An 18,884-nucleotide genomic window follows, 5' to 3' on the forward strand; every position below is an offset into this window, starting at 1 on the left:
TAACACATACTCTCCTTCCTAGTTTTAGGCATTGTCTTAGGTGAGGCTCTGCTTCTAAGCAAACTGATCTAGGGAAAATGCCTAAAACCAAAAGACAGTATGTGGATTTTGTTTTCCTATAATCAGTGGCCATAACCCAGTTTACTGGTTGTGTGACTACAAAATTTTAGACTGTGGGATGTTCCTCCTAAAATCTGTTACTTTTCTGCTGTATCCAACTGGAGCTAAAAATGGATGTTGTAATCCAGCCTGGTAATATAAAATCACTTTCTGTCCACCCCTTCATGCCTTAACCAGCTTCTGTATGTACCTGTTGCTGTCCTAGAACAAAAGAGAACCTGGTAGTATTGCTAAGATAGAGATTCAGAACCTCAAGACTCGTGGACCTATGGATGCCATGGCTCTATGGGTAACTGAGGGTAACTTCCTTCTTTGATAGTAAGAAGCCTCAGAATCGAAGAAATAATCAGCATAAATCTACTCCAAGAAGACAAAAATAAATTCCAAAGCAGAGTTCACAACAGGATCAAGAGATGAATCAAGAAGGTTTGGGAGAGTGAATTCCAGGCTGAGCATTGACACAGTATGTGCATTCATGGCCTAGGTATAAGTAGTCACCTTTTACAACACAGCTATTTTTCATACACTTGGAGGATGAAACTCTATTCACATTCTTGGAAATCAATAGACCTGTTTTCTTCTGGCTCCCAGAATGCACTTTTGAAAACTAAGCCCACTTACCATTCCACCACCACGAACCTTTAAGTTTGTGATGAGTTCCCTCCAGTTAAGATTCTTGTAGGCTATTCTCCCTGAGTATCTGACTTCCTTGCTATAAGGACAACTATACAGAAGCTGGATTTCCTGTAGTCTTGTGTTTCCAAACCACTGTATTCTGTTGCCACATAAGAAATAATGGCATTTCATAACATTGATTTTAATTAATTAACATTAATTTTGACCATTCAAGCTATTATATACTACTTTTAGTTGTATACCTGCTTCCATTTCCCTGACTAGATTAGAAGTTCCTAGAAGAGCCATATTAATACCCTATTCAAATCTTAGTCTTTTGCCAGAGTAGATCTTTCATATATTTTTAGGATGGATGAATAGCACATTATTTATTGAACAAGGAATTATTGTGCACCTATGCACTACCAACTTTTCTAGCCATTTGTATATCATTTTGAATGATACAAACGTGACAGTCTCTTCATGGAATTTTACATTTGATTGAGCAAAAATGATCAATAAAGAAATTACAGATAGTAGTTAAAGTTTTACACAGGCAACAAAAGAGGGAGGTATAAGAGAAAAGAACTTGTGTAGGAGAGAGGCCCCTTTAATTATAGTGCTGAGGGGGGGTCGTCTGAAGAAGTGATTCTCTGGCTGAGAAATAAAGGACAAGAGAGATGAAACTAAACTGGGAGGAAGCACCGGCAAGCATAAAGTTTCTGAAGTAAGAAACAGAAAGAAACATGTTGAAGAAGCAGATAGGAGGTCAGTGAGGTTGAAAGGCAGTGTGAGGAAGATGAGTTCTACTAGATACAGCCTAAGAGAAAGACAAAGGCAGATCAGGCTAAATCACTGTTTCTTAAGATTCAGCCACATATACCGGCATGAGCTGCATCATTCGCAAGACCAGTGCAAAATGAAGATGTGGAGCTTCTTATTAAAAAAAAAAAATGGAGGGAAATGCAGCTTAAAATACTAAAGTACTAAAACATAACCCGTTTTGCTTTCCTCTTCAATCTCTTCCAATCTGTCATGATGTTTTTTATTTGTTATTTAATGTCTGACTCCCTCTGGCATGGGGATACTTGTCAGGTAACACATTGGGACACCTAGTGCCATGCTTCATCCCCAAACATGGCAGAGTATAAGCCTAACCCTTCACCTTCCCATACTCCTGATTCCCCTCAGAGATTGAGATGTTATAAGTTCTCTGGCTCAGAAAAACTGTTAACATTACTTTTTTTTTAAATTTATCCATCTATTCTGAGAGAGGAAGGGGAGGAGCAGAGAGAAAGGAAGAAAGAGAGAATCCCAAGCAGGCTATGCACTGTCAGCACAGAGCCCAATGTGGGGCTCCAACCCGTGAACCCTGAGATCATGACCTGAGTCAAAATCAAGAGTCAGATGCTCAACTGACTTGAGCCACCCAGGCACCCCTGTTAACATCACTTTCAATGGAAAAACTAGGTTGTGGACAAGGTAACCCCTTGACAAATCAAACACAAAATGAAAGTACTTGAAACAATTATCAAGGAGTGATACACCTAAAATGATCATGTATTATATCCTTCAGCTTGCAGGAAATACTTCACAAATCCAAAATCTAGAGATTAGAGATGGTCAAGAGAGAGCTGATGAACGTCTTACCATTCTGTTCCTTTTTTTCCCCCCTTTTTGCTAAATTCCTAGTTAAATCCCAAGATTTCTGTTTAAACCAGCATTTTCTCATTCAGTATTTGTTGATTACCCACCATATGCCAGGCACATACCTGAATACATTAACTCCCAAACTGAAATGCAAACCACAATATAACTAAAACTTAGCTTTTTATATAGTACAGTGTTTTTACAATGAGAGTTCCATGTTCCCTATGAAACCGAACTTACAAATTTAGCATTTTTTAACGTCCTAAATAGTAGTCCATCTTATTTAACACCTGAAACCCTCAGACAGATTTCCACATTTGTAGATGAGGTAACTGAAGAGCAGAGCTGTTAGGTAATTGGGGGAGTCACACAAAAGGAGAATGAGCTTTCAATCAGGGTTTTCCCACTGTGAAGACTTTGAATTTTTCCTATAAATCACCCATCCCCCTTCTTCCTCTTCTTAATTGAATTACCATGCCGTTTCTATCCTCACATTCGGAAGTATTCCATAAGTCAACAATTCTGAAATACCTATTTCAAAAGAAAAGCCTATCCTGTTTGTATTTAGTTTTAGAAGAGCTTTACTTCAAATTGTTTGAATTGCCTACAAGAAATATTGAATTCAATATTAGTAAACTTCAACACTTGTACATAGTACTCGCTATAAATGTTAAACGTAAATGAATGTCTCAGTGAAATACTCAAAATCAAGCATGGAATTAGGTTATTCAAAGAAATACATTTGTGACTTGTTATTTACTACTTTGTTTGCAAAGATCACATCTTCCCCAAACTCTAACAATTCCATGTCTGTGCTGAAAGAGAGGTCTATAGATCAAGGCAGTGATTTTCTGAATGCATCAAAAGTCTCAGAGCATTCCCAGGGATCTGCTGATTAACCCAGTAGGATATTAATTATGAACACATCTGCCATTCTTATTTTTTGTTCTTTTTCTTTAAATAGGAGTGGAGTAATTCAGACCTGAGTGTATGATTAGGTGTAGCAAGCAGTACATAATAAGCTAGATTTAGATACATGTATGAAGCATTAGATAAAATAAAACCCTTTACTAGAAAACATAACTTGGAGATTAAATGTTTAAAGTAGGGAAAGTGTTTTTTTTTCTTTTAAAGCTTAACCTTAAATGAAACAGCACATGAGGTGGGTGAATGTGAAAGAATAGATAGCTTCATTGTTTCTGGAGAACAAGAGTATTTATAGTTCCTTACTTTGTGACTCATCACTGTGCTGTAAAATATTTGGGGTATTACTCATAACTACAAAAAAGACACAGAATAGAACAGTTTGATGTTAGGGCAAGGGACAAGGTGAACAATCTGGCATTCTACTTGTGACATTCTCATAAGAAATAGAACAATTTCTATAATTTCTGGCTGCTTTTCTTTCTCTATAAAAATGAACATATCATTCAAAATAAGTGATAATCCATGTGCCTCAAATCTAAAACTATCAAAACTGGCAAACTGGAAATAATATATAGGGAGTACAGGAAATGTAGCAGATTGTAAATGAACCCCCTCTCACCTGCACCATAGATTTTTTTTTGAGCAATGTAAATTTATGATTATTATGAAGACATGCTTTGGGGAGCAAACATATTATTCCAAGGGCATTTTCTTCAAACATTCCTTCTCTCTACAGATAAGATAAGCACCAGAAGGAAAAAGACATAACAAAAATGGGGGGAAGTATTGATAATGGATGAGAACACTAAAATCCTGTAATGCATTAATAAATACATACATACATACATACATACACATATTTTTTGCAGATAAGACTAGTAATTTTAAGCAATAGCTTATTAATAGAAAACAATTCATTTTATAGCCTGTTTCTTATCTTTTTCACTAAGTACTAAATACACTCTAAAATGAAGTTAACTTTCAGAGTGCATGGGTGGCTCAGTTGGTTAAGTGTCTGACTTTAGCTCAGGTCTTGATCTCACAGTTTGTGAGTTTAAGACCCACACTGGGCTCTGTGCTGACAGCTTGGAGCCTGGAGCCTGCTTCAGATTTTGTGTCCCCCTCTCTTTCTGTCCCTCCCCCACTTGTGCTCTATCTCTCTCAAAAATAAATAATAAACATTAAACTTATAAAATAAAAGTAAAAAAATAAGATGAGGTTAACTTTCCACAACATTAGTTCTTCTTAAAGAAAATACTGATTAATGATGAGTTGCTCTAAACCATGTCTCGAGAGAACAACATGTCCCAAAGTCACTTACTTCCCAGGAATACAATTTTAACATTAACCTTTCATGAAAACTATAGTAATTTTTCTTTGTTACTTACTTTTACCTATAATCACTATTAAATTCAGTCAATTATATTTCTAGCATTTTGCCATTAAGATTTTCATCCTTCACAAAGATTATACTTGGCCAAGTTTTTAGATTTTGTATTCGTTCCAAAGGATAAGCTGAACGTTGACATAATGGAGAAGCTACCCTTTAATGGCAAAAACCACTAGTAATAGCTTATTCTGAAATAATGTTAAGTACTGGTATGGGTTTAGAATTGTGGTAGGGACACATACAATATATCTATATCAAAATATATGAAATAAGTATAGCTGGACTGGGTTCTTGCAAAATGGTAAACTATCACTTAATGGTTTTATCTCCCAGAATATTAATCCTGGAAACTGCAAAGAAATATGAAAAAGATGAATGGTTCTGCCATTCTATCTAGAAACTGTTGAAAAATTCTGGACTAACCAAAGGTGGAGGTTCTGGAATATGTCCGTGTGTGTTGGGAAGTAGTGTTCTCAACCTTGACACTCTTGACATTTTTGGTCAGATAATCATTTGTTGAGTGGGGTTGCCCAGGGCATTATGGAACTTTTAGCAGCATCCCTGCCCTCTATTTACTAAATGCCAGTAGCACACGTACCACTCATCCCTCTAGTCATAAAAATCAAAGACACATCCAGATATTTACCATCTTCCTTGGAAGGCATTGAGAATCATAGACGTAGATGATTCCAACCCATGTCTCTTCTAAAACCTGTATCGGGACACATGTACAGCCTCTAATTTATGATACAGTAAAAATTATGAGTTAATAAAATGACTCATTGCAAAAATAAAATTAAGGATACAGCCCTTTAATTCAAGCCAAATAGCTTTAAGGTAGCCACAATCAAATTGAGAGAGAAAAAGGTATTAGGATAAAAAACATTTAGCAGGTTAAAGGACACTATCTAAAAAAGAATTTGGGGTGTGCTTCCAGTACATGAAACTTACTGGAAACATAGATTTGAAACCCACTAAGTTTGTAAAACAACTGCATTGCCTAAGAAACCACATGACTGGTTGAAAAATCATGCATCTTCTCAAAATTTAAGACAACTCTTGGGCCACCAGCCTTCCAAGAGCAGGAAATGTGCTGAGAAAAAGGTGCTAAGTCAAAGATGGCACATTTCTTAGCATCCACTTCACATGTGACCAATGAGAACAACAGACAAAGAAATAGAGCAGAATTATGACCTAATTAAGGAACCCCCTCACCCATTCTCTGCCCATCCCTCACCTCCTCAAGGTAGGGACCTTCACCTTATCTGTGCAGGGATTTCACATTTGTTGCTACCCAAGGACTGTGAGCTGTTTCCAATCCTTCCCCTTTCCTAATATGAGAATTCCATTGTTGTGTTTGTGGAGGAGAGCAGATATAATTTGTCTTTCAAGTTCATGAAACTCTGGAAAAAGTGAAGACACAATTAGACCTAATTCAGAGGCTATCATGAATTCAGGGTTCCTGGACTATAAATTAGATTCAGTGACTGAATAAATTTTAGATCCATCTCCTTGGAGAAGGGTTGAGTTTGTTCTACGAATGAAAGTGGCAAGGGGATATTTCATGACTGGAAGGTTGGATTGTGCCAGAACACAAATATCCATATAGTTCTTTAAATTTCCCAGCCTCCCTTACACTTACATTAAAACTGTATGACTACTTATTGCGTCCAAAGGAGTATAAACAGAAGTGACACTTATCAAGCAGTTAAACTTATTGAGGCAGTTTCTAGCACAGTGCTTCTTCTAAATCTCTCTTTTTCCCTTTGGTTGCCTCCTTGGAGGCCATATGTTGAGATGGTGGAGGAATAAAAATGGAGTGAACCTGGATCTCTGTGTCACTGCATAAGGAAGAAACTCCGCTGCCCTTCATCAGGCTTTGTTAAAGCACTGCAATTATAGGATATATTTGTTACTGCACGGACTTAACTATCCTTTCCAATACAGTTCTTTAACCAAGAGTTCCAACATCATCACAAACATAGATAGAGGTAGAAAATATAAAACTACCATGGGTCTTAGCTACAAACAGAGCTGACTGCTGGCAAAGATGTATTTAAGGTTTCATTTAGGATTCATTAGACAGTATGTTGCAAAGACATGAAAGACAAGGAGTCTTTCCCTACCCAATGCATTCTTCATACCTCTACCAGATTAATTTTTAATCAAGATACCAATTACACAATTTTCTTACTTAAAACCTATCTGATTTCTCCCATTGCCTACTAAATCACATCTTCATTCTGTCACTCAGAATTTTCTGCACTATAAACCTAGCCCATGTTTCTAATTTTGTATATCAGTTCTCTCTTACCTTTATCCTACAATTGGGAAAATTGGGTTGTCTATCCTTACTTGTGCTCTTCTAAACCAGGATTTTTCCTAATATCGTTCCCTTTGGCCAAAATATTCTATCTTCCAATTCATATTCTACCTGCCCTTCAGGATCTATCTCATCAGTTACATCTTCAGTAAAACCTTTCCTAATTCCATCAACTGGAATTATGGCCTCTTTTACAGCACTAATCAAATTTTAATTTTTTTTTTATTTATTTTGAGAGAGAGAGAGAGAGAGAGAGAGAGAGAGAGAACACGTGCAAGCAAGTGGGGGGAGCAGAGATAGAGGGAGATAGTCCAAATCCCAAACAAGTTCTGCACTGTTAGCACAGAGCCCAACGCAGGGCTTGAACCTATGAACCATGAGATCACAACCTGAGCTGAAATCAAGACCCAGAAGCTTAACCGACTGAGCCACCCAGGCACCCCAAATTTGATATTTTTGTTATGGCACTTAGTTGAAACTGGTTTTTGTTATGCCTTTGCATTACTTGAGTCACTACTAATTTTTAATTTATTGATGGCCAAGGCTAATGTAAAATAAAAATTAAATAGACGGAATGAGTTAGTGTATGGAAATAACATAATCAGTCTACTGTACTAAAGAATCTTTCTGCTTCAACTCCCTCCATTTCTTTTTTCTTCACCTTTACCATAGGTATTTGAAAATTCTCCTTCTCTTAGAAACAGCATAATGAGTTTGGAGGCCAACTATAACATAACATAAGACACCATCTTAAGCAAGTTTCACTTGTTCTAACTATTTGGACCTTGAATATCATTGCTCTAGTACTTCCCAATATTGATTGCTCAGTTCCTCTGGCATTAAAACAGTACACTGCATCAACTCAATTCAACCCAATCAGAAGCTCGACAGAAAATGTATCTTCATGAATATTTTATTAAATTGATCTAAGCAAAATTCCAGAGAGATTTAAATTCCCATCTTGGTTTCTGCACATACGCCAACTTTTGTAAACATAGCTACATATCATCCATGTCAACAGACATATAAGATGAACTCCCAAGGTGGACTATTCACTGGGTGGATTTCTCAAGACAAATTCACACCTGCCTTTGCCCAGTATCAAGGCAGATTATAGAACACTGATTTAAACAAAAATAATTATCAGTCTAAGCTTGAGTGTGGAAATATCCATGATCCTCTGTTTAAGTATGCCTTGATCTACCTTCTAAAAATTTCCTATGAAGGGAACTCTTCCATTTCGTCCATGAAAGTGGCTGTTGGATTCCATGGTTTGGGATATTCTGGACTTCCTCTCTTTTTCAGTGATACATCTCCCAAATCATTTTTAAAAATCAGTTGAAAAAAAGGGATATATAACATGCACATCTGTACTCCAATAATGATAGTGAATGCTTAATGCACATATCTGAACACTTACTTCAAAGAAAGCCCAATGAAAGAAAGAGAATAAAAAGTGGCTCCATTATGCCCATATCCCTTTCTGGGTAACCAACTGTTCTGTTTGCCCTGGACAGAGGGAGGTTCCCAGAACAAGGGGCTTTCAGTGCTAAACCAGAAAAGCCTCTCCAAATTAGGACTAGTTCTTTACCCTACCCTTCACAGATATTAATACGATAGCCTCAGTTCTTTGCCAATTCCAAAATAGGGAACTTATTCCAGAACTCATTTTGCTTTTTCATTTCTATAAATTATGGAAGCCAGGTATGATCTGTTCATAAGAATTCCAGACATTCATACTCAATCTCAGCAGGTCTAAATCCCCTTTCCCAAAATGTTTTGAGTTTCTGGGTCTCAAGCCATAAGACAGTCACGGAGGTTGTCTTAAGGAATCAACTGCTCTCTGGTGGTTCAAGTGCATCAGCTAAAAGAGATCCTTTGCTTCCCCATCTTGTATTCTACGTCCCAACTCAATCACAAAATGAGAAAAAATTATCATGAGGCAGGAGACTTTTCAAACCTCAGATAAATTCTCTTTGCTGAACTATTCCATTTATACATCTTGGCAGTAGTTAGCCGTGAAAAACCTAAAGAGACAACAAAAGAAAAATGTATTTTTTTTTTCAGGAACTTCTGAAGTGTTGAAAAGTGTTTCTATTTAAAAGCGCCTGACAATGATTGGCAGGACCTGAAAAAAACCTCACAAGATGAGGCCCACCCTCTGAGAATTATTGTCAGAATAGTAATTGGTGAACACCTAATCTGTTCTAACCACAATTGAGGGATTGCGATCTAATTGCTACTTGGTGGTCCTTCTCAAATGCCACAAGAAGAAAGTGAATAAAGCCCAGATCAATACTGAACACCCTAGAAGGGCTACCCAACCTCAAAGAAGGGGAGAAGTTCTAATACTCTGAACTAAACTGACACAATAAAAACAGGAGAAAACTTGTATTGATTGATTGAGTGATTACTAACAGGTCCATTAGGCCAGTGTCTTCTCAGGAATCTGACATTTTAAATAAAAAAATAGGACAGGCCTAATTTTAAGTTTTGCAATTAGGGAATTTATTTTAAATGTGAAGGAGAATGGGAGGTGTATATATCAACCCAATTTAGTGTAGACAGAAAAATAGAAATGGAAATTACAGAGTCAATTCAGAATAGACATAATGAAGCCCATTTACATTTGATGTAAAAGATGTTTAGAATATTAATGAACCAAAGGCAAAATCTGAGGCTAGTGACAGTAGGAGTTTTTAATATAAACTTTTGAACTTTCTTTGTTTTCCACAAGCATCTACTAAATTTTAAATGTAAAGTAACCATGAAAGAGTTAAAGCAAAATTTTACCAATAAAGTAATTGAACGTAAGGCCCTAAACGTAAGGCTATGATGTAATCAATGGTAGCTCTGATTCCCCTAAAGAATTGCCCAGGTTAATTCTAAGTTCAGAAAGTTGATGGTGATCATCACGAGTGTAAAGAAAGGGAAGCAGAAAATGGGCCTTTGAAATTTATCATCAAACACGGAATACAAATGCATGAATCATTTACCTTTATCCATCTTTATGTAGTAATCAAGAAACATGCCTTCGAACTCATTTAGTCTGTCAACCAGGCAATAGTACATGTAATCCAAATTTTAAAAGAAATTACTTGGAAAAGAAGGAGTCTCTAAGAAGAGGAATAGCAGACATATGCTCAAACTGTGAGATTTCAAATGATATGTCATAAGATATAATATCTAATCACACATATAGAAAGAAACCATTTCTTTGTGGAAAAGAAAAAAACAAAGATATTTAAGCATCAGATTGGTGCCAAGAGATGCTACAAATGTTTTACAAAGTCAGGTAAAGAAATTAAGTGAAACTCAACTTCAAGTCTGATTTTCTATTCAAACAAGAATCCACCAGGAAAGATTGATGTCTGTTAGATCTCTTGTTAACTTTGTTAACAAGGGGTCACGAGTCCTTCGTAATTACCTGCTTTTAAAAAATATTCAAGAACAGATTGAGAATCTTGGACCCAATGTCTAAGTGAGAACAATAAAAACAGTCTTTAGCTGACATTACATAACTTCTTTCTTCATTATCGCACAGCAGATGATACTTGTTTCTCTGTTTCATGTTTTGCTTTCTAACCAGAGCCACAGGCCAGATTCTCCTCCTCTGTAACTCTGCAGGGATTCTTGGGTTTGTACCTTTTGTGTAAATCTGCTTGGCATTCTAAATATGGCTCATTCCCCTGGTTTCAATATATTTCTTGATTTTTCACCTGCAGACCTTCATTAAGTTGAGTGCCTTAGAACAAGGGGTAGTTTTTCTACCCCAGAAATCTGGGGATATTATGGGTTTCGAGCTATAATAACCAAGTTTCAATTTCATAAATTGGTAATGGGGAGAGAGAATCTTTGAGGAATGAATTTTATCATTTGAAATTCAAATTGCAATCTATTGCTATAGTAGAGTGACCACTCCCTAGATTAAGGTAGCATAGTTATACTCTATTAGAATATCAAAAATGACTTAACAAAGATGAGTTAGCAGATTCTAATCTCTGCCATCTGAGATTTCTCAAAAACAAAGCTGGGTCTCTGTACTGCCCAAATTACAATAACCTGGGCCTCTTGTCTAAGAAACATAATTTCTGAAATGAAGTCAAAATCACTTCAAATTTACACAATGTTTGTTTCAAATAGGTGATTTTTTATGCTCCGAGTGTTTTCATAAGGTTTGTCTAAGGTGGCCATGCACTCTGGAAGTGCCAGACAACTTTGCCATAGCCTTCAAGAGACAATCACATACTCTGTGCACATTTGTAATATTTTTGACCATCACTTGTTTCAGCTTCCTTTGATGATTCATGCTAAGGGTAGAGAACCGGAAGGGATATTTTCCTTCAAGGCCACAAAAATAGCCAAAATGTATTTTCTTTTAGCCATACATTTCAACATGCATAAACTCTCTGGCTGATATTTCTTGCCATTTGGTCCAACTATACTTCCTGAAGACACTGTATGAAAAGAACTAGTCTAATTTAAGAAGGAATCTGTCCCTGGTAAAACAATACATACAGAAAGGAAAAAAGAAATCATCCAATTTAGCCAACTTCCTGAAAGCCTTGATCTTAGAATCTGGTTTTAAAATAGAAAACTTAAACAAAAGTTACTATCCAACTCATTTGCTCTCAGTACATTTAGGATCATTTTATGGAACATACACACAACACATCTAAATTAACTTTAAGGTCAATGAAACTTACATAATCTAAGTAGATCCTTCAACATGCTCCTATTCCACCTTGAGTAAACTCAGGTATATTTCACTCTCATTCATCATCAAAATTTTCTTCATTAATAATTTCTATTCTATTGGCAAGTTTATTTTCAGAGACACTTACCATAATCAGAGACTTATTAAGATATGCATGGCCTCCCCAAAGTGTGAAAAAGCAAGATATTCTGAAAGTAACTTAATTCACCACATATGTATTCTTTCAATATGGGCAGGGAAACCATATTTGAGTCATAAAGTTCTGCCATTCTCCTCTACTATGGCTTAAATCACCTCTTTTGGAAAGCGTATGAATTTTAGGAAAAGACTGAGTGTTTTATGACTTTTTTCATTTAAAAATTCACATGCACACAAAGAAGTAAAGTGCATATTTACAGTCTCACTACTGTGTTCAGATGGCAGGAACTATTGGGACAAACACTCTCAGCCAGGGAATCTACTCAACTGAGAATGGTCTCATGATCAGAACTAAGAAGTCACAGCATAAAGCAAGCTGCAGATTATCATATATTATTAACATTTCTGAGTCTGATTCAATGGGGCTATTATTTTACTGGAAATGGAGATAAAACTCAAGAAGAAAAGTGTAACAAAAGTACTTAACAAGGCAAACATCATGTATTTTCACTCTTTTTAATATTATTTGTTAGGTTTTTGTTATATATGGGAAAGCACAGCCTTGATTTCTAGATTAGTGGTCTGTAAAGTGTAGTCCCTGGACCAGCAATTGCAATATCTCCTGGGAACCTGTTGGAAATGCAAACTCTCAGCCCCCACTCCAAATCTATCTAATCAAAAACACTGGGGCTGACTGAGCACAGCAAATTGTTTTAACAAGTCCTCCAGGTGATTCTGATGCATACTCTTGTTCAAGAAACAATGTTACAGATAATCATTTTTAGGAGGTAGTGAATTCAAATATAGACGGAGCTACAAAATATTTTGTATGTGCAATGATAGAAATAAAACAAATTTATACAGTGCCTTGTAAATTACAAAGCACTTTCAAATGCATTAATCTCATTTGATCTCTCAATATTATTGTGAGATGGCCTGAGGAAACACTTGCATTTTTATTTTACACAACTAAGTGGAGTTTGAGAGAGGTTAAATAAATTCCTCAGTCCCACAAAGCTTGTTAATAGGAGAATTAGATTTAGAACCCAGGTCTTCAGGCAGTAAAACATGTAGGTTGCTACTAAGTAAAAAAAGTATTGATCAGAATTAGTACAGATTCTTTGTTTTACAACCTCTACTGGCATCCAAACAATTGTTGTAAACTCTTTTTTAACATTAAATTCTATGAAGAATTTACACCGTACACAGCCATTTTAGATAGATATTCAAGTTAAGCTCTATCTCTAACCAAAATCAAAGTAAATAAATTCTCAAACTGTTTAACAAAGCCCTAATTAATATGTTTTTAGCAATAAATAGAACAATCATTCACTTCTCTTATTGCAAAAAGACAGCTAAGGATCCCAGATTGTTTCAGAGAATTCTATTTTCATAAATGCGTAACGAAGAAAAAAACTTACATTTGTGGGAATTCAGCTAATCCTTTTTGAATGTCAGTTCTCCAATTTTTGGTATAGAAAGAAATCTTCTACCTGAAATTTGTCTTCTGTCTGGAAGACAGACTCTAGATATTCTTCACATAGTGCTTTCCTACAGTGAGAGGGAAGACATAACCAGGACTCACTTCTTACCGTTAGTTGAGTGCATCTTTTCCAAAACTTTAATAATCATATCACTTATTCTACAATGGTTTCTATCATGACCCAATCTCTTTTTATGGACTCTTGTTAATTTTAAAAGAGTAATTTAAGGATGCTAACCAAAGCTGACATGTCTTCCATTCAGATTGACACCACTCAAGACAGAGGTATAAATGGTGTTTGATCAGTAAAACTAATATATCACAGAATCTTTGAGAATGTCTGATATCTATAAAAGATTAAAGCACAATGCTGGAGAAAACATGTTTCAGACTGCTGCAGGTGTTCTCAAATCCAAAGCATCTCTACCAAAAAAAAATACGTGCGAGATGTTTCTTTGAATGACACAGAAAGACAATTTAAAACTCTAGCCCGGGGTTGCTCCAACTGGGATGTGAGAATGTATTCTGAAGAATCAGAAGGTCCATCAGAACCATTTTTATATAGTATTATCATTGTGATGGTTAACTAAAAAAACAAAAACAAAAACAAAAAAACCTAACCAGCTATCAAGAACTTCCTTGTGATGATCATTCACAATCAACTAAATAAACTGTTTTCAAACACTAAACATGGATTTCTTAAGTAATTCTTTCTTAAACTAGGGTTCAAGGATGTATATCCAAATGAATTATGAGAATGTCTTCGCCTTTTAAAAAGGATCAGTTCATCATTCACATTTGAGAAATAATAATTGTAGCAATGTATCTACTGCATTAAGTGTGATCAATCTAAAAAAAAGAAATGAATTTTACACTAGAAAGTTTAAATAAATATGAAATGTTAGAAACCAAATAGAACATAGTAACAATGGCAGAGTATAGCTATGCATTCATGAAGTATCAGTTGAATCAATTAGACAAACCTCCAGTGATACACCAGTGGGACAAGATAGGAACATTTCAAGGGGCTCAGTCAGTTAAGCGCCAGACTTCAGCTCAGGTCATGATCTCCCAGTTGGTGGGTTCGAGCCCTACGTCGGGCTCTGTGCTGACAGCTAAGAGCCTGTAGCCTGCTTTGGATTCTGTGTGTGTGTCTCTCTCTGTCCCTCCCACACTCACACTCTGTGTCTCTCTCTTCTTCAAAATAAATAAACATTAAAAAAAATTTTTTTTTAAAGACAGAAACATTCCACCCCAGCATGGAAGAGTATTTTATCACTAAAAATGTTTAAATTTGTTGATGCATGATTATAAATTATAAATGAGACTGATTTTATTTGGTTTTATTATTGTTTTAAAATTATTCACAAACATATCTCTTCTTATTACTTGTGCCTGGTCTGGGTGCTCTCATTGCCCATGGTACATTACTGCTGACTTCACAACATATGGAATGCAAAGACTCAAACCAGCTATTCAGGAGGCAAAGACCCTCAGTGGTAAAGTAAGACCACTATCTGAAGATAATCTTCAAGAAAATCCCAGTATGTGAATGTTTAAAAAACCTAATGGGTAAAGAATATGGCAGGGAGTGAGTTGGTCGGGGGGGGGGGGTGGGAGGGGGAGGCAATATATTAAAGGAGAGCGGGGAAATGTACAGGAAATTCTGTGTTCTCAATAATTGTCTCCAAAATATTAGAACTTCTTTATTCTGCCCTATTCTCAATGATTTAATTTAAAACTAAAACTCTTGGGGTACCTGGGTGGCTTGGTCGGTTGAGCGTCCGACTTCAGCTCAGGTCATGATTTCACGGTCTCTGAGTTCGAGCCCCGCGTCGGGCTCTGTGCTGACAGCTCAGAGCCTGGAGCCTGTTTCGGATTCTGTGTCTCCCTCTCTCTGACCCTCCCCCGTTCATGCTCTGTCTCTCTCTGTCTCAAAAATAAATAAACGTTAAAAAAAAAATTTTAAACTGAAAACTCTTGTCAGAATTTAAGTAGAAAAGCTGGCCTTCTCTGACATATCAAAATACGGATAACCAGCCAGTTTTCTTATTGTTTGAGAAGAGAGGTACAACTGTGGAAAGGAAGGAACTCTCATGTTGATTTCAAACTGGAGCTATCAATATAAATAGATATAGACAGATAATGAAATAGATATAACTGTGTCTATATATGCATGTATGTGTGTGGTGTGCTGTGTCTTCTGGGAAAAAACAACAACAACAACCTAGAGGCAACAACACTCCAATAGCAATGACCACACCTAGTACCCATACTTTGATTTTTAAACATCATTGTATATTAAAAGGAAACTGAGTTTCTTGGCTGATTAGATGATGCCAGGGTTGGGACTGGGAAAATACAGAATGTTCTTGGAATATCTTTGAGTCCAGAAAGAAAGAAATTGTGTGTTGCCTCCAAATAAGGACATGTCAAAATACACACACACACACACACACACACACACACACACACACACACACAGTTTGATGGTCTCCAACTGGCCAAACTGAGACAAATTGTGCATCAAAATAATGATAGTAACAGCATATAACTCATTGAATTAAATGAAATATAAGGATCCATGAGGTCATCCTAATTATTAAGTAAATAATTGAAAGGGGGAAATGAAATCTCTTCCTTATATAAAAATACCAGCTAATGAATACAGAAAAAAGTTACCAAATTAGACATTTACTATGGAAATAATCATTGTGATACTATTTGTTTCAGGCAAAATCATCCATGGATACTAAACTAAAGGGTGAATATTTGATGAGACAGGATATTTACAAAGTCTCAAAGTATCTCTCCACAAGATACTTATTAATTATGAAGGGGGAAACAGTAACTTTATGGGAGAAACCTGGCAGACACCACCTTAACCAAATGATCAAAGTTAATTCACCAGTAATGGCAGTAAAAGCGCCTCCTGAGAAGGATACAACATCACTTCTGTGGTATTCCTGCTAAAAATGCATAACCTGAATCTAATAATGAAGAAATATCAGACAAACCAAAATTGAGAGACAAACTACTATATAACTAGTCTGCAGTCCTCAAAAACATCAAGGTCATGAAAGGCAAAGGAAGACTGGAAAATGTTCCAGAAGAAGGGAGATTAAAGAGATACGGCAACCAAATACAATATGAGATCCTAGACCAGAAAAAAAAAGATAATTTGTTATAAGCATTACTAGAAAAACAGGCAATATTTGAATAAGTTCTTTACTATTATTTATTATATATTTGTACTATAATAATATTGGATTGTATGTAGGTGAGGAAAAAGTTTTCCTCCATCCTCTTAGGGTTGCTGGCTAGGTCTGAAAATTAAATTTAAAAAGATTAACAGGAGAAAAGCACATAGATTTTAATGTATCTTTACATGTACATGAGAGCCTTCACAAGGGAATGAGATCCAAAGAAGTGACCAGAGCAGGAAGCTTTCATACCTTTAAGGTAAAGAAACCATAAATTTATGGAGAATTGACAAAACAATGGGCTTTGGGCTAGGGGTAGTGCTGGTGAAGAAGTTTTAGGAAAACAATGGCTAGTTTAACAAGATTTGTTAATTTCTTGTCTCTGGTGATAAGAATGTCTTCCCTCCTCCTGGTACTGGAAGGATGCTTTCACAGGGGTGATTTATCCCCTTTCAGGGAAGAAGGCTGAGGATGGAGAGGTCAGTTATCCTCCTGCTTCTGCCATTTTCTCAAACTCCTTCAGCTTAAAGTATTAAATATGCCAAGGTGTCTTTTTTTTGTGGTAGTATATCCTGAACCCTATTAGTATCAATGCCAGTTCCCTCATATATAACTATACTCTTGTTGTATAAGAGAATATTCTTGGTCTTTTCTATTCAGTTTTTTGTTTTGTTTTGTTTTGTTTTTTAGAAATACAAACAGAAGCATTTAGATGTAAAGAGATAGCATACTTGCACATACTCTCAAAAACAGTTTAAGAAAGGGGATGGGGAGAGGATTACCACTCAGGGAAACTGGATAAAGGTTAAATACGTGTGCTATTTTTTCAGCATTCCTGCATTCTTAAATTATTTTAACAAGGAAAGTTAAAAAAAACCCACATATTCCCCCAATTTGGTACAAATGTAGAATATGGCATAGAAAATTCAGCTAGGAGGTTAAAGGATAATCTCAGGAGATAAGGGTGTTATTGTCAGAACAAAGCAAGAACAAAGGTGCCTTAATGATCTCTATCAAGGAGAATGATCTTCTACTGGGAAATGCAAAATAAGTATTGAATCAGGAAATGAAAAATGCAAAGACATGGTAAGAAAGCACCATGCCATTTAAAATGTATGTAAATCTAAGGAACAACATCTTGCCAAAATGAAATGCATCTCTAAAGTTCTCTGGGAAAAGCAACTTATTTAACAATTGCAGATGTGAAAGTCAATCTATCCTTGGGGAATTCAAAGAGACCACAGAGTCAGGGTATCCAGGTGCTACTCAGGAGATAAGCAGGTGTTTTATTCATCTTCAAAAATGTAGATCTTGGAAGAAAAAGCCAAGTTTGACATTATACAGACAAAATTCTGAAAGTGATTTTTAAATATTTAGGTCATGAGAACTTAAGGGGAAAAAAAAGATAATCACTTCAAGGATCACTGAGATCAAACCAAATCAAACTAACCTTGTTTCTTTTTCTAAGATCGGTAGACGTACAGGTCAGAATGCAGGTCTTTGCTACCAAGAAGCCATTGGCAACGTTCTACAACAAATCATCGTGAACAAAATAGAAGGGTATACACTGATCCCACGTTCTAATACGGTTGACAGGAGGTGGGTTGAAAATCATTTAGATCATTATTTCAAAGTGTATTCAAACTGGAGAGAATGATCTCATACTGTAAAGGATGCCATCCTGCTCAGTATGCACCAGAAAGGCAAATATGCCAAATTTCTTGGGCATGGCTTCAGAAATGAACTACAGAGGCAGAAATATATTCCACAAGTTGGAATTATTGGTTGAAGATAACAAGGCTATGGGTCCAGTAAATTTTGCCTGATTATAAACTACAGAGAATTTGGAAATTGCTAAAAATATAAAAATAAAATATACTGACCAATATAGAGATTGACATTGCTAGTATTTTGATGTTTTTTCTTCTTAATTGTGTGTATATATGTGTATGTGTATTTTTAAGTGGAAACATACTGCGTATTCATTCATTACTTGATTTAGCAAATACATACAGCATGCCTGCCAGTGCCTGGCACTATTCTACGCACTGGGGACAGTCAGCTATAAATATATCAGACAAAACTCTTGAACTTATAAAAGTTGTAGCCAACATACACTTGAATACTTTATTTTCTTCAATTAAAAATACAATGAAGGGATCGTTCATGTCTTTAAATATTTTTTAAAAATTATACTAAATAACTGTATAATGTTTCATTAGTGGTATTATGATGCATTTGACCATCTCCCTAGTGTTGGATGCCTAAGTAAGTTAAAATATTCTCAAAAATAACATTGAACAATTTTGGACACAAAT

The 18,884-nt window shown here is 35.9% G+C and overlaps 1 long non-coding RNA gene across 1 annotated transcript in view; it reads right to left on the minus strand.

The window, feature by feature from the left end:
• LOC122231463 overlaps window positions 1-13,425 on the minus strand; it is a 279,324-nt gene extending 265,899 nt beyond the window's left edge. The window contains exon 1 of the long non-coding RNA XR_006208725.1: window positions 13,302-13,425. This is a non-coding gene — a long non-coding RNA (uncharacterized LOC122231463). The remainder of the gene's footprint in view (window positions 1-13,301) is intronic.
• Window positions 13,426-18,884: the final 5,459 nt, after the last annotated feature.

Source organism: Panthera tigris, chromosome A1, assembly GCF_018350195.1.
Source record: "Panthera tigris isolate Pti1 chromosome A1, P.tigris_Pti1_mat1.1, whole genome shotgun sequence".
Classification (NCBI taxonomy): Eukaryota; Metazoa; Chordata; class Mammalia; order Carnivora; family Felidae; genus Panthera; species Panthera tigris.